The sequence below is a fragment of the Cavia porcellus genome, unplaced genomic scaffold (assembly GCF_034190915.1).
Source record: "Cavia porcellus strain 051 isolate PalLab524CR breed Dunkin Hartley unplaced genomic scaffold, mCavPor4.1 scaffold_27, whole genome shotgun sequence".
NCBI lineage: Eukaryota > Metazoa > Chordata > Mammalia > Rodentia > Caviidae > Cavia > Cavia porcellus.
This window is the reverse complement of record NW_026947510.1, coordinates 24,785,232-24,798,945: the sequence shown is the minus strand read 5'-3', so window position 1 is coordinate 24,798,945 and position 13,714 is coordinate 24,785,232. Positions and strand designations below refer to the sequence as shown.

Below are 13,714 nucleotides of genomic sequence, written 5' to 3'. Positions count from 1 at the left end.
TACAGGTCTAGGGGTAGGAAACACTGCTAATGGAGGAAGGACCTTCAAATGTTGCCAGCACAACAAAGCTTATGCACTGTGGCTCTTAGGCATACTTTTGCTCATTTAGTAAAGGGCAAAGGTGATGTCATGGCTAATGCAATGTGCTTTTTGATTGGATGGAGGATACCCACCTATCTTATCAAACATCATCCTGATGTTTGTTTTGCTGAAGATCTGGGGAAAAGGTCAGCATTTGACTTATTAAACTGAGTAAAGCAGATCATCCTCTCAAATACAGTAGGCTTTTCCAATCCGTTGTTGGCTGGAACAGAACATAGCAGCTGACCCTGCCTGGAATAAAACGAATTCCTCCTCTCTGACAATCTCTTTGAACTAGGACCCTGAGGTTGGTTCTTCAGGGTCCAAATGAAGCATCAGCCCTTTTAGGGGCTCGGGCCAGTTGGCCTTTTGAGGGAAGCTCCATCGTCCGCTCGACCAGTTGTCAGACTTGAGTTGGACTTGACACTATCTGGCTTGCTGATTGCAGATCTGGAAACTTCTCACATCCCATAATTATGTGAGTCAAGTCAATTTCATAGAGAAGAAGAACTGTGAATGCATGTGTATTTATATGTGTGTGAATGCATATGGATAAGTGTATATTCTTACTGAATTTCTTTCTCTAGAGAACAATGACTAATCCAGGAGAGATGGAATATCATCAGGTGTTAAAGGACACGAGGAGAAAAGAAAAAACACTTATATACATAGAACAAAACAAAGACATCAATGAGTGTTTATTTTCTCTTGTTTTCGACACCTGAGTAAAAAAGATAAATAAATTACATGGCCATTTTACTTATTTTCTAATATCAAAAAGCAGAAAACCCATATAAATACGTTATTTAAATGGTCTGAGGACTGATAATATAAGGGAAAATATCCCTCCACAAATCTGTATGGACTGTTTCCTCTGTAGAATTACAATATTATTTGTACTTAGAATGTGATTTATACAATAAAACTGAAGAATATTCTAAAAGCCAAATCTGTACCAGGAGCAAAATCCAATAGGAATTCATGATGTTGATTTATTTTAATATGATATGCATGAATAAGAAATTGCCATTTCAATTAATAATACATTTGTATATTTCAACTAATTTGTTTCCACACAAGGAAGGTAGCCTGGAGGGATGGACTTCCCTAATAGAAACATTCAGAGCGTACACAGTCCAACAGTCTTAGGTCAGTGTTTCTATTGACTCCATTACATACTCTACAAATAGTGATTTTCATTTATGCTGTGTGAGGAAGAATTCTCTCATGGACACATTAGGCATTCTGGAAATTTATTGTAGTGTGTTAGTGGAAACAGAGATATTAAAATTAAGTGACAGGTGCTGGCCTCAATCTGGATACTACTTAATGTGAGAGAATGGATTTAAAGATGTACACATGTTAGGCAAAGTCACTGAACTTGTGTCTTAGTTTAGTATTTTTAAAATATCACTAACAAATATATATATATATATATATATATATATATACTGAACATAATGTATATAACTGATGAGAAAATGATATATACATATACTTCTGTGAAATTTAGAAAAGGATTGTAGTACCAACAAATCAAGCTTTACACTTCCACCTCTTGCAAATAAACTCTAAGCAAAATCATAAATTATTGAATCTGTGTCTTTGGCTTTTAGCCATATTTTCACATCTTTATGAATGTGTTTGTCTTTCAATTTTTAGAGTTTATGTAAGTGAATGCATGCTATATTTATTCTTTAACTTACCTTTGTTCAAGCATGTTATGTGTATGAGATACATCTATTTTGACTTTGTGATTTCAGTTGATGCTATTCCCTATTTGAAGATAAGAGATGCTTGTATTCCTTCTAAAGTAAACGAAAATTTGAATGATTTTCAGTTGGAGGCATTATATAAAAATATTATCAACACTGTAGTACATGTCTCTTGGTTTACTCATAGAAAAGATTATCTAAAAAAGAATGCCTGGGGTATTTACTTAGATGTTAGCATTAAACTTACACAGTAATGCCAATCCATTTTTAAAGTGAATGTACTTACATTCCAAATTGTAAAGGTTTTGTAAATTTGTCATATTGATCTTCAACATAAAAAAAGAAAACAAATTAACTTTTCCTAGATCCAACAGATACTGAATTCACAAAGAAAGCTGATGCCATGAGAATTTCCAACACAAGCAATACAGAGAATCAAGCTTACCAGGAGCAGAGGGCACTGCAACTAGGAACAGGTAGGATAATTAAACAAAAATCAAATACTGAAAAATGAGTTTAAACTGGCTGCAGTCCTTGGAGACGGAACCTTGGACAGAGACCCAAACTTTCACACATACTGTGAATTCTAACATCATCAGGAAACACAATTTAAATGAGTATAGTTCACATATTCACCAAGAAATGATTATGGAATAACAAAAATGCTTAATCAAAACCAAAAAAGATGAAATAAGGCAAACACGAATTTAAAAAACAAGCAATGAACAACAAGAAGAAATGACGTACGGGGTCTTTCGTTTCCTCATTCATTCATTGAGGAAATCCTCCTCTTCTAATTGGAGCCCTAACCTCACAGACGTGCGTTGTGATTGTGAATATATACTGCTTCACACTTACTTGTACTTTACATTTGTCCTTTTTGATTGCTTTTCTTAATTTTGCGTCCTTTTGCACTGATATTTTTATCTTTATTCATTTTCTACTATGTAAGTTATGCTTCTACCCATAACTGTTTAGTGTTTATTCTTGAAATTTCCTATATATACAATTTGAAATACATATCAGTGTATACTTTCCAAATAATAAAACTTTCTTAGAGTTTGGCTCTTTACCACAATCCGAACTTAAAATATTGCTTTATATTTTAAACATATGTAGTATTTTTACTTTGAATTTTAGATTTTATTATAATTACTTAGCATTAAATTCATTATGTTTTAATCTAAACACTCATTTACAAGCTTTATCGTACACCCTTCTATGTTAACATATAAGACAACCTACACTATCTAACTTTATATGATTATGGTTTATCCTGTTGTTTATTTTTAGACCAATTACTTTCTTTTTATTTTATGGGAGCTTTGTTGAAAATATAATTTAAGTTGAAAATTTTCCTTGTTCTAATTAGGGTGCACCTTAATGTCTCTTCATAGTCTTTATTTTATTCCATTTTCTAACTAATCTTAATATCTTGTCTGTTTTGGAGTCTTAATTTTCACATGTATTTTTACTAATTTTTACTTCTTTAGTATATTCACGCTATTTATAATTCACAAAGATCCTGGATTTAAGTATCGGCTGTTACCAGACTTTCCAGAGTTTCTTCAACATTCTCTCTTTGGCTATATTTTTTCCTGCAGTCGTTCTCCCCCTCTTCATATCCTCCAATTAAAATGGTAGGACTCTTATTCTTTGGTGTGTATATGTCAGTTGGTCTTCTATATTTCTCATCTTCTTTCCTGTCTTCTTGAAAAAACAAACTTTCCCAAAATACATTCTATTTATTTAATTCCTTATTCATCCAGTATAAGCTCCTGTCACACCTATTTTTTGTTTTGTTTTCATGTCTAGGTTTCATTTTCAGTGTGAATTATAACTTTTTATATCTTCTTGTTGCTTTAGTAACTTCTTTCACTTCTTTAACTATATCTATAATTTTTATAATCTCTTTTTAAAAATTACAATATGTAAAGTCATAAAAGGTATTTCTGTGCGCTTTTGCTTTTATATAGGTAAATTTCTTTCTTGTGTTTCTTTTTTTTAACCATAAACTTACATTTCTTACATGGTAATATGTATAAAATACTCTGCAGAGTGGTCTCAGGATCATCATAAATTAATTTCTCTTTTTTAGGTGCTTTATGTTACATACAGATCATGTATACTCGAGTTTTTAGATCACATATGGGTTGAATGAGAGGAGCCGGGTTTATTCTCCTTTGTACATAGGCTAAAGTCTTTTGCTATTTTATTTTACTGAGGACATTTATCCCCAGGGGCACACCACTTTACTCTGTGTGGTCATTTGGAGGACTGCTAGATGCCATGCCTGCTCCATATCCTTCCTCTGTCCTCAGTTTTCAGAATCAAAACTCATATTCATCAGGTTTTAAGGGCACAGTGTGTGAGATCAAACCCAGACTCAGTGCCCTGCGTGCCTCGTGGATTTCCCTTACACATTTGTTCTCACTGTTGCACACTGCCACTTTCTTGACATCCTGTTAATGCAATGTGTGCCCAGGTTTGTGTAAATTTTTTTGTAAAATCTTCATTGGTTTTAGCTGAGTTGTTCAATTTTTTAACCATATTCTTCCTATTTTTCCAGAACTTCTAATCCAAACACTTCTAAACACTAATTCTGCTAATAGTTTCTTTTTGTTTTCCATCAAAGTGAGCTTTCTGTGGCATTCCTAGCAAGATAAATTAATGTATCAAATGGGATAGTAAATAAAATAAACATATCATCACCTACAGAAAAACATTTCCAAAATTAAAATCAGTAGGCTCAGCCATGTACTTAGCTTTCTCCTATAAACCAGTGTATGAGGATCATTTGCACAGATAATACAGAGGTAATACTTATGAAATGGTTTCATTGAGTGAGAATTACACTGCAAAGACGGCTGTAATTTTGCAAGTAAAAGACTTTTAGAAACTAAAAATCTATGAGCCAAAGATATGTAAATAGGAACAACTTAGAGAAATGTGCATTTGTGAGGGAAGGTATTTTTCTCTTTTTGCTGTTTGATATCTCTGGACTTTTATGATTCAACTCTACGATCTGTTGCCTTATTCTGCCTGCATACATAAGTTTTGAGAACATGTTTTACAACATAAATGCATCTGTCATCATGAATATTTGTAAAAGGCAAAGGAAATCTTTGCAATGTGAGTCCTTCATCAGGAGTGTCAAAATGGAATCATATACCATAGTTCATTTTATTTTTAGAAGTTTTATAATAGCCAAACAGCTGCTTAATAAAACTTTTCTTGTTTCTTTTCAATTTATGATATAGAGGATGAAATGGATTTTGAGGTAAAAACTAAGCATCTGGTAGATAAAGTTTATGAGATTTAATTTGACCATAGTAGGGGCTTATTTTTCACTGGAACATTTTAAATCCCATGAAGGTTACCTTTGTGCTAGCTGTAGGCTTTCAAGCCTAGCTTAACATTACAATTTGCAAAATAAGACATAAGACAAAAATTATATGAGAAGTCTGGTTTACAAGTTCTGTTTGTTTTCTTATTTGTAATGTTTGTTTAGGGAAAAGGTCGACGCTGTTTTCATAAATCCATTATACATATTGCCTATTTTGATTCTTAAGTATAATTTTTAAAAATAAAATATCAACTATAAAGATATCAAAAATATTCAATTGTACCAGAATTAATATTTTGCAGAAAAATCATAACTTTTAAACCATTACATTGTATATTGAAATACAAAAATAAACCTACAGTCTAAAATATTAAAGTTAGAAAAATAAAGAAATCATTTGTTCAGGTATGGAAATAGAAATTAATCTAATACTGGACGGTTTATAACAGTTTCAGGTTTCAGCTTGACAAAATTCTAATGACAAGTATGGACTTTCATCCTTTACATCTGTAAATAATGACCAAAAGTGAGGAAGTTTGCAGCTGGTAAAGATCAGATTAGACCACAAATTCTTTTTCTTAAAGCATTTTCAGAAGAAAGAATTTCTATTACTCATACTGCTTAAGAGGCCAAACTTCCATCTCCACTACCCTGTGACACCTGGTTTTCACCACATCATGTTTTTTCTCAGTAGGATGATGAGCATTTTGAATTCACAAGGCTCATCCTGTGACTTTGAACTGTGGGTGGAACCCAGGCAATCACAGAGACGAGTGCCCTGAGAAATGACCTGACCTTCACGTTGTTTAACTTACTTGCTTTCCAAAAACAACCACTTCCTGAATTATTCTTTGTTCTGAGCACTATAAACATTATAGCAGTGGAGCAAGAAGGGCCATAGATAAAAATGTTTCCACCTTTGTCCCATTTCCAGGCGACATAAGATCATCATAATTTCGTTTTGAATTAAGAGAACTTTCTTTCAGCAGGAGCCAGCAGTAACATCTGCACACAACTAACCCTGAACCTCAACCAGCTCTTCATGTTTCAGAATGTGCATATGGCCCCTCCTTGTATTTTTTATTTCATAGACTCCTGAAGCCAAGCATTGAAGACTATTTTATAATCACTTTGATTTATCAATAAACAGTAGGTTTGCAAATCACTTAAGAACTCAGTCACAGATTCATAGCTCAATTAAGCAGATTCAATTAGTCTGGATAGAATGACCAAAGAACATGAGATCTCACATCACCAAGACACTAGGACTCCATGCAGCTTATTATTTTTGTAAAAAATGGTTATTTCTTTGTACTGATAGAATTTCTTTGAAACATTTGACAGGGAAATTATAAATCAGAGATACAGTTGAATTTTGGAACCCCAGTTTTTTTCTGAATTCTTTCATGAAATTATGACTATAGGATCCCAACAGCCACTAAATACTCTTTATGTTTGATGTCTTAAAGAATAAAAACTTGTTATGCTCATGTCTGACTGGTGAAAAAGTGAGAGAAATTCAAGCATCTGTAACTTGTTTGCTCTCATCATCCTAATTTCTGGCATATTTAAAAATCTTAGGAACTAATTAATCTCTAGCTCAAATTAGATCCCAGTGACAGTAATGACATTACCATGTCTCACCTAATGTGACTCCATCACTACCCAATGAGAATAATTTCAAGGAAGACAAAAAACACACAAACAACCAACCATAAAAACACTTTGAAAAAATGTTTTAGGAAATAAAAGCAGGGGAGAAATAAATAGAAAGAAGACAAGAAAGAGGAGGAAAGAGGAAAAAATGTGCCCCAGAGCACACAGATGCACATGAACCTAAAGGTGATTCATCTCAGGTCATCTGTCAAGAGGAATAATGGTTTATCTAACACCAAATCCTTTGAAACTCTTGCTGGGTACCTAAGGCACTGTGGCAGACACTGCTGCGATTTCCTTTACCTTTTTCCAATCTCCCTTACAGTTAGAAATGATCCTGAAGGTCACATCTTATCATTAGAACATCTTATCATATCATGGCCTAGTCATTAAAAACTTTTTCACAAATTGTCTCCCTCTAACCCTATTTGAAGATTGAATAAAAGACTTTGAGATCATAAAACAAAGCAAAGTTACACCGTAGTAGGATCGTGGGTACTTAAAAAATGTGACACAGAAGGTTTTCCTGGAGACATGGGCAAAGTAAGCACCTGTTTCAATCAGGGTTTACAAGAGAATAGATCTAATACAGGACACAAAATTTATAGAATTATTTTACAATATTCACCCAAAGAATCAAATTCATACAAGCCCAGGACATCTGCCCACATATTACACACCCAAAAACTCCAGCTGAGGGCTGGAGCCCATGATAATTTCCTGTACAAGTCCAGCTGGAGGCCTGGAGTCCACGACAGTGTCTCATGCAACTCTGTATAAGGAACTTCCCTGGAAAGGCCAAAAGCTGAGTGGTAGAAACTAGAAAGTATACTCTGGTGAGATGAAGGATCTGTGGCAGCAGCCTGCAGGATCTGCACTGGAGTCAGGAAGCAATAGTCAAGGTAAGGACCAGATCTTCTCCGAAAAGAACCCAGCCACCCTCAGTAACAGCGAGAACCTGAGTGCCTCCAGTGATAAGAACAGTTGAGTTCATATGAGGAAGCCAGTGTGATGAACTTTGCCAGGATAATCAACAGCACATCATCTTCCTCTCCAGCTCTGCTGTTACGCTGTTAGAAATAATCCTCATATTGGTCTTCCACCCCCAGAACTATGGTGACTCAGTTTAGCTGGGTGTTACAAGCTGACCATCAATGAATCCACTGTAGCACCCACAAGTGACTGCTTTGCTTTGCAAGCCTTAGTCTACAGCAGGCATCTTGTCTGACAAATATAGACCCCTGGTAGATGCAGCCATCCACCATATCTCCACCTTCCCTAACTGTAGTCTTATCCCTATTGGTCCTTCTTGACAATAAAGTTTAATCAAGTTAATCTTGACAATAAAGTTTAATCAAGTTAATGAATTCCTACCTGTGACTGCCTCTCATGGTGACAATGGATCCATCTCTAAAGATCCTGAGGACTGTGGGAAGCCTTGTAATTGGTTGCCACCTTATATCTGCAGGCAGCACCACCTTAATCCCCTGTAGGAGTTAAGTTTGGTAGTTAAGCAGCTCCCTGCCTAGCCTGTTTGGCCCATTCAGGAATTATGTTAATCAGCCCAATTTATGAGCCCTCTCACGGGAAATTTGAATTAACCTATAACCCTCAGTCTTGCCACTGTTGTTAAGTTACCTGCTGATGTCTCAGAACCCAACTCCCTCCTTCCCCAATACCCTATATATTTGTTACTCTTTGTTTGAATAAACCAGACTTGATCGGATTTCCGTCTTGTCTCCATTCTTCGTGTCTCTTGTCCCATCTCATCCCCACTCCCCCTCACCACGGCAGAACAGAAGACCTTGCCTCTGAAGCAATGGCAGAAGCAGAGACTCTCACTCCTCTACAATCACACTGTGCAAGAGGATACATCCTAAGCTCCTGGATGGGCCAGGCCTATTTATATTTCATGACCTTTTTTTTCCAATAGTTTAAAAAGCAAATGACAAAAATAAAGTAAGTTGTGACAGGCACCCTAAGAGGCTGAGGCAGGGAGATCAAAAGTTTGAGCCTATTCTGGGAAATGTAGTCTTACTGATATCTTGTCTCAAAACAAACATTAAATTAGAGTTAGGGGTGTATGTTAGTGTTAAGGCTCTGGATTAAGTCCTTTGTACTAAAAAAAAAGTTATGGAGTTGTGGGGTCTAACAGATTTTTTTTTTTTAATTTTACAGAGAATAAAACCAAACAAAATAAAACAGGATAAAGCCAATCAAAACCAAATGGTGAAAGTGATTCAGGACTTCAAAACAAGATAATAGGAAATCAATAATGGCCACCATAATGCTTCTCATTATCTTCAAAATAGCTGCCCATACCATCAGACATAATAAAATCAAACAAAACAGAGCAGAATAGAAACAGTCAAAATAAAACAATGAAAGTGATACAAAACTTCAAAACAAGATAATAGGATCTCAAATGGTTACCACAATATATTTCGTTACCTTTGAAATAGCTGTCCATGCCATCAAATGTAATTTAAAATCAAACAAAACAAATCAGAATAAAACCAAACCAAACAAAACAATGAAAATGAAACAGAATTTTAAAACCAGATAATAGGGAATTAACCATGGCTACCATCTTCAGAAGGAGATCCCCCACAGATACTACATTGTATATTGTTATCCTCGGAATAGAGGTTCAGATCATTGATTTTAGGCCTTCAGAGTCAAACAACACAGGCATGAAGCTGTTTGTTTTACTTCAGTGGCTATCATCTCAGCCTGAGTGTCTCTGAATCAGCAGGTTGCTTGTGGCAGGGGGCGTGGCACTTCTTGTCTCCCAGCCTGCGCTGGCTGATTCACAGGAAAGGGCTGGCTTCTTCTTGGTTGTCTTCCTGGGATGCATAGCAGCCTTTGGCTCACAGGAAAGGATTAGCTTCTATGACATTCTTAATGCCATATGATGTGTAGATGGTATAGGAAGATGTTCTGGGGGCTGGGGATTTAACTCAGTGGCATAAGCGCCTGCCTTGCAAGCAGGCAGTCGTGAGTTTGATCCCTGGTAGCGATAAAAGACCAAAAAAAAAAAAAAAAAAAAAAAAAAAAGAAAGATGTTCTGGATCTCATCTTTGTCTGGGAAGTTTGTATTTGTAATCCCAGGAAATAATTAGCTACGGCCAGTGCAGCTCATGGTGAGAATAGAGACCCTAAGGCATCTCTGTAGCTGTGTAAAGTTTGGAGTCCTAAATTGAGCTAGAGCCATTGCTAACCATAACAAAGGCCTTGACCCAGGGCCTGAACCAGGTTTTATTAATTTGTGAAGAAGGGAGTGGTTCTGGAATGAGTTACTGTGAGAAAAGAGGGAAGTACATGAGTGCTGTGGGCTGGGCTAGGTAGGAGGCATGAAATCACCTCTGCAAATGTGCAGGGAGATACCAAGAGAGCAAGCTGCACATTACAGGTCGGGGCAGTATCTAACATCTCAGGGCCAGTGTTTCAGTTCTAATAATTTTCAATCCTTGAGAAGTCACAGCCTCTTTTCTGGGGCCTCATTCACAGCCAACAGTCAGTTTATTCTCTAGGCTTAGCTTACATTGCTTTAAAGACTACACATCAGTACTCAGCTAGACTCATTTGCATTGTTTACAACCAACTGAGGGTATAAAGACATAATTTAGCCAGCTCTGCACATATTAACACATGGAAAAAGGGCCAGGTTTAGCCAAAATGGAGACAATTGCTCTTTTTCAAAAGTCATCCTGGTGATCCTCCACATATGACAGCAAAATGTTACTGTTATTTATTATCAAATTTAAAGCTCTAAGAGAAAAAAGCCATGTTCCGATCTTCTCAAATATAGACAAATATTTCTAATCTTTATGTCAAAGCTAAAATACTCTCCAATGAGTATGCCAGTTTCATCTTCTCCCAGATTAATTGTAGACCTACAGTTGAGTTCATGCACCAGTAAATAATACTGACAGCAGAACAATATTGTCTTGCTATTGTTATGGTGATTAATATAGTTGTCATTCAGAATTCTATTAGCTGCATGCTTTTCTATGGATATGTGTTTATCAACACAGTATCCCTGGAAGGCAGACCAGTGATGACTTTTATTAACACCGTCGTAGTGCTGAAGCAGTTGAAGAGAGGAATGCAAAGATGTTTTCCAGCCCAATTCAGGAAATACCAAGCAGAGCTAAGCTTAGAACTGAAAGTGTTTCCATTGTTGGGCACTTAGGCAATCTTTCATAATCATAACGTAGACACTGCTCAGAATTTCTATTGTAGAGAAAGATTTTTTTCTAAGGTCAAGACAAAAAATCTTTATGGCTTTTGTAATTGAAGTACATTTAAAATTTTACACGCCCATTCTTTTACATTGTTTGAAAAAGAATTCCTTTTTCCCCACAGCCCCATCAGCATTTGTTGTTGGTTGATTTCTTGATGGTAACCATTCTTTCCGGCAGGAGATGGAATTTCAGTGTTGTTTTAATTTGCATTTCCTGAATGACCAGTAGTGTTGAGTATTTCTTCATGTGTTTTTTTGCCATTTGTATTTCTTCACTTGAGAAGTGCATATTCATCTCAGACACTCGTTTTTGGATTGAGCCTTTCAATTAGAGGGGCCTGGTTTTCAATTCTTTCTATGTTCTATATATAAGTCTTAAGTCTGAGGGACAGCTGGCTAAAATTCTTTCCCATTCTATGGGTTTTCTTTTCACTCTGTTGGTGATTTCTTTTGATGTACAGAAGTTTTTTTTTTAATAAAAAGAAATACTAGTTATTGATTCTTTAATGTACTTCCCATGTAGTTTGGTTTTTGGTTATGAAGTCTCTGCCTACTCTGTGTCTTCAAGATTTCTACCTAGTTTGTCTTCCAGTAGATTTAGTGTTTCTTTTTTAACATTTAAATCTTTGATCCATTTTGACTTTATCACATGATGAGAGACATGGGTCTAGTTTTAGTTTTCAACATGTGTGAGTCTAGTTTTCCAGCACCATTTATTAAAGAGGCTATCTTTCTTCCAGTGAATGTGTGTAGCCTCTTTATCCAAGATAAGGTGTTTTTGTAGTTGTATCTGTATCTTGTAATCTGTTTCATTTCATCACAACAGCTTTGGAGTATAATATCAAATCAGGGATTATGATACTTCCTGACTTGCCTTTTGTTGCCCAGATCTCTTCTGGTTCCAAATGAATTCTAGGAATATTTTCCCTGGATCTGTGAGTTATGCTAATGGTGTTTTGATCAGAATGATCAGAATTGCATTAAATCTGTATAACAGTTTTGGGAATGTAGCCATTTTCTTAATGTTGGTTCTTCCTATTCATGAGTAAGAGATATCCTTCCATATTCTGATATGCTCTTTGATCTCTTTAATCAGGGGACTATAATTTTCACTGCATAGATTTTTTTGTGTCCTTTGTTAAATTGGTTCCTAAGTATTTCATTTTTGGGATGCTCTTGTGGAGGGTGTGCTTTCCCTAATTTCTCCTTCAGTTTCTTTGTTTGTGTACAGGAATATTACTGATTTTTGAATATTGACTTCACATCCAGGTACACTATTGAATTTGGTTATTAAATCTACAAGTCTTTTGGTGAGTTTTTTGATGTCTTCTATGCAGAATGTCATGTCGTCCACAAAAAATGATCATTTAAGTTTTTCCTATCTTTATTCCTTTTATTTCTTTAACTTATCTAATTGATCTGGCTAGTATTTTCAAAATTATATTAAATAGGAGATGTGACAGTGGACATACTTATATTGTTTCTGATCTTAGAGTGAAAGCTTTCAGTTTTTGACCACTTAGTATGATGTTCCCTATTGGTTTGTTGAAGATGGCTTTTATCATACTTAGATAAAGACTGTCTACCCCAATTTTCTGTAGAGTTTTTGTTTTAAAAAGGTGTTAGACTTTGTCAAATGCTTTTTTTCTGCATCCATTGACATGATCATGTGATTTTTATCTTTATTTTGTTTATCTTGTGTTATATTTTTTTTCTGCATATGTTGAATAAACCCTGCATACATGGAATCAATCCTACATGCTCATGGTGTATAATTTTCTTGATGACTGCCTGAATTCTACTTGCCAGTCTCTTAGTGAGGGTTTTTCCAGCTACATTCACTAGGGAGATTGGCTTGTGGCTCTCTTTTTTGGTTGGACACTTCTCTGGTTTTCATGTCAGGGTAACACTTGCCTCCAGAAACGAGCTTGGTGTATTGCTTCCCTTTATATTTCATTGATGAGTTTGAGGAGTAAAGGCATTAGGTCTGCTCTAAATCTCTTGTAGACTTCAGCTGTATATACATCAGGATCTGGATGCTTCTTTTTTGGTAAGTTTTTAATCACATTTTAAATTTCATTGATCGATCTTAGGTTATTTAGAAGTTTACTATCTTCTTGATTCAGCTTTGGTAGTTCACATGTATCTTGGAATCTGTCCATTTCATCTGTGTTCCATTTTATTATCATAAAGTTTCTTGAAGTAGGTGTTGATGATCTGGATGTCTGCAGAATCTGTTATGCTTTCCACCTTTTTGTTCCCAGTTGCATGAATTTAATTCTTTTAATTCCTTTTCATGTTTCATAAACACTCAGTTAAGGGTTTATTTAATCTTTCAAAAAATCAATTCTCCGATTCATTGTTTTCTTAGTTTCAATTGCATTAGCATCTGCTCTCATCTTTGTAACTTATTCCTACATACAAGCTTGGGGCTTGGCTTGTTCTTTTTCTAGAACTTTGAGTTCCAACATTAGGTTGCTTCTTTTAGCTTATTCTGTCTTCCCTTATATGGGTATTCACCACTATAAATTTCCCTCTTAGAACTGCTTTAGCTGCATCTCATAGGTTCTGATTACTGACATTATCTTTTAGTAGATACTGCTTAATTTCTTAATTAAGTTCAGTGTGATGCACATCTTGTTCGGTAAGGCATTATTTAATTTCAGTGTA

The 13,714-nt window shown here is 35.4% G+C and overlaps 1 long non-coding RNA gene across 1 annotated transcript in view; it reads left to right on the top strand.

Moving 5' to 3' along the window:
* The first annotated feature begins 264 nt into the window (after positions 1–264).
* Positions 265–13,714, top strand: part of LOC111758388 (uncharacterized) — an 80,942-nt gene continuing 67,492 nt past the window's right edge. The window contains exons 1-2 of the long non-coding RNA XR_002792569.2: positions 265–559; positions 2,162–2,272. This is a non-coding gene — a long non-coding RNA (uncharacterized LOC111758388). The remainder of the gene's footprint in view (positions 560–2,161; positions 2,273–13,714) is intronic.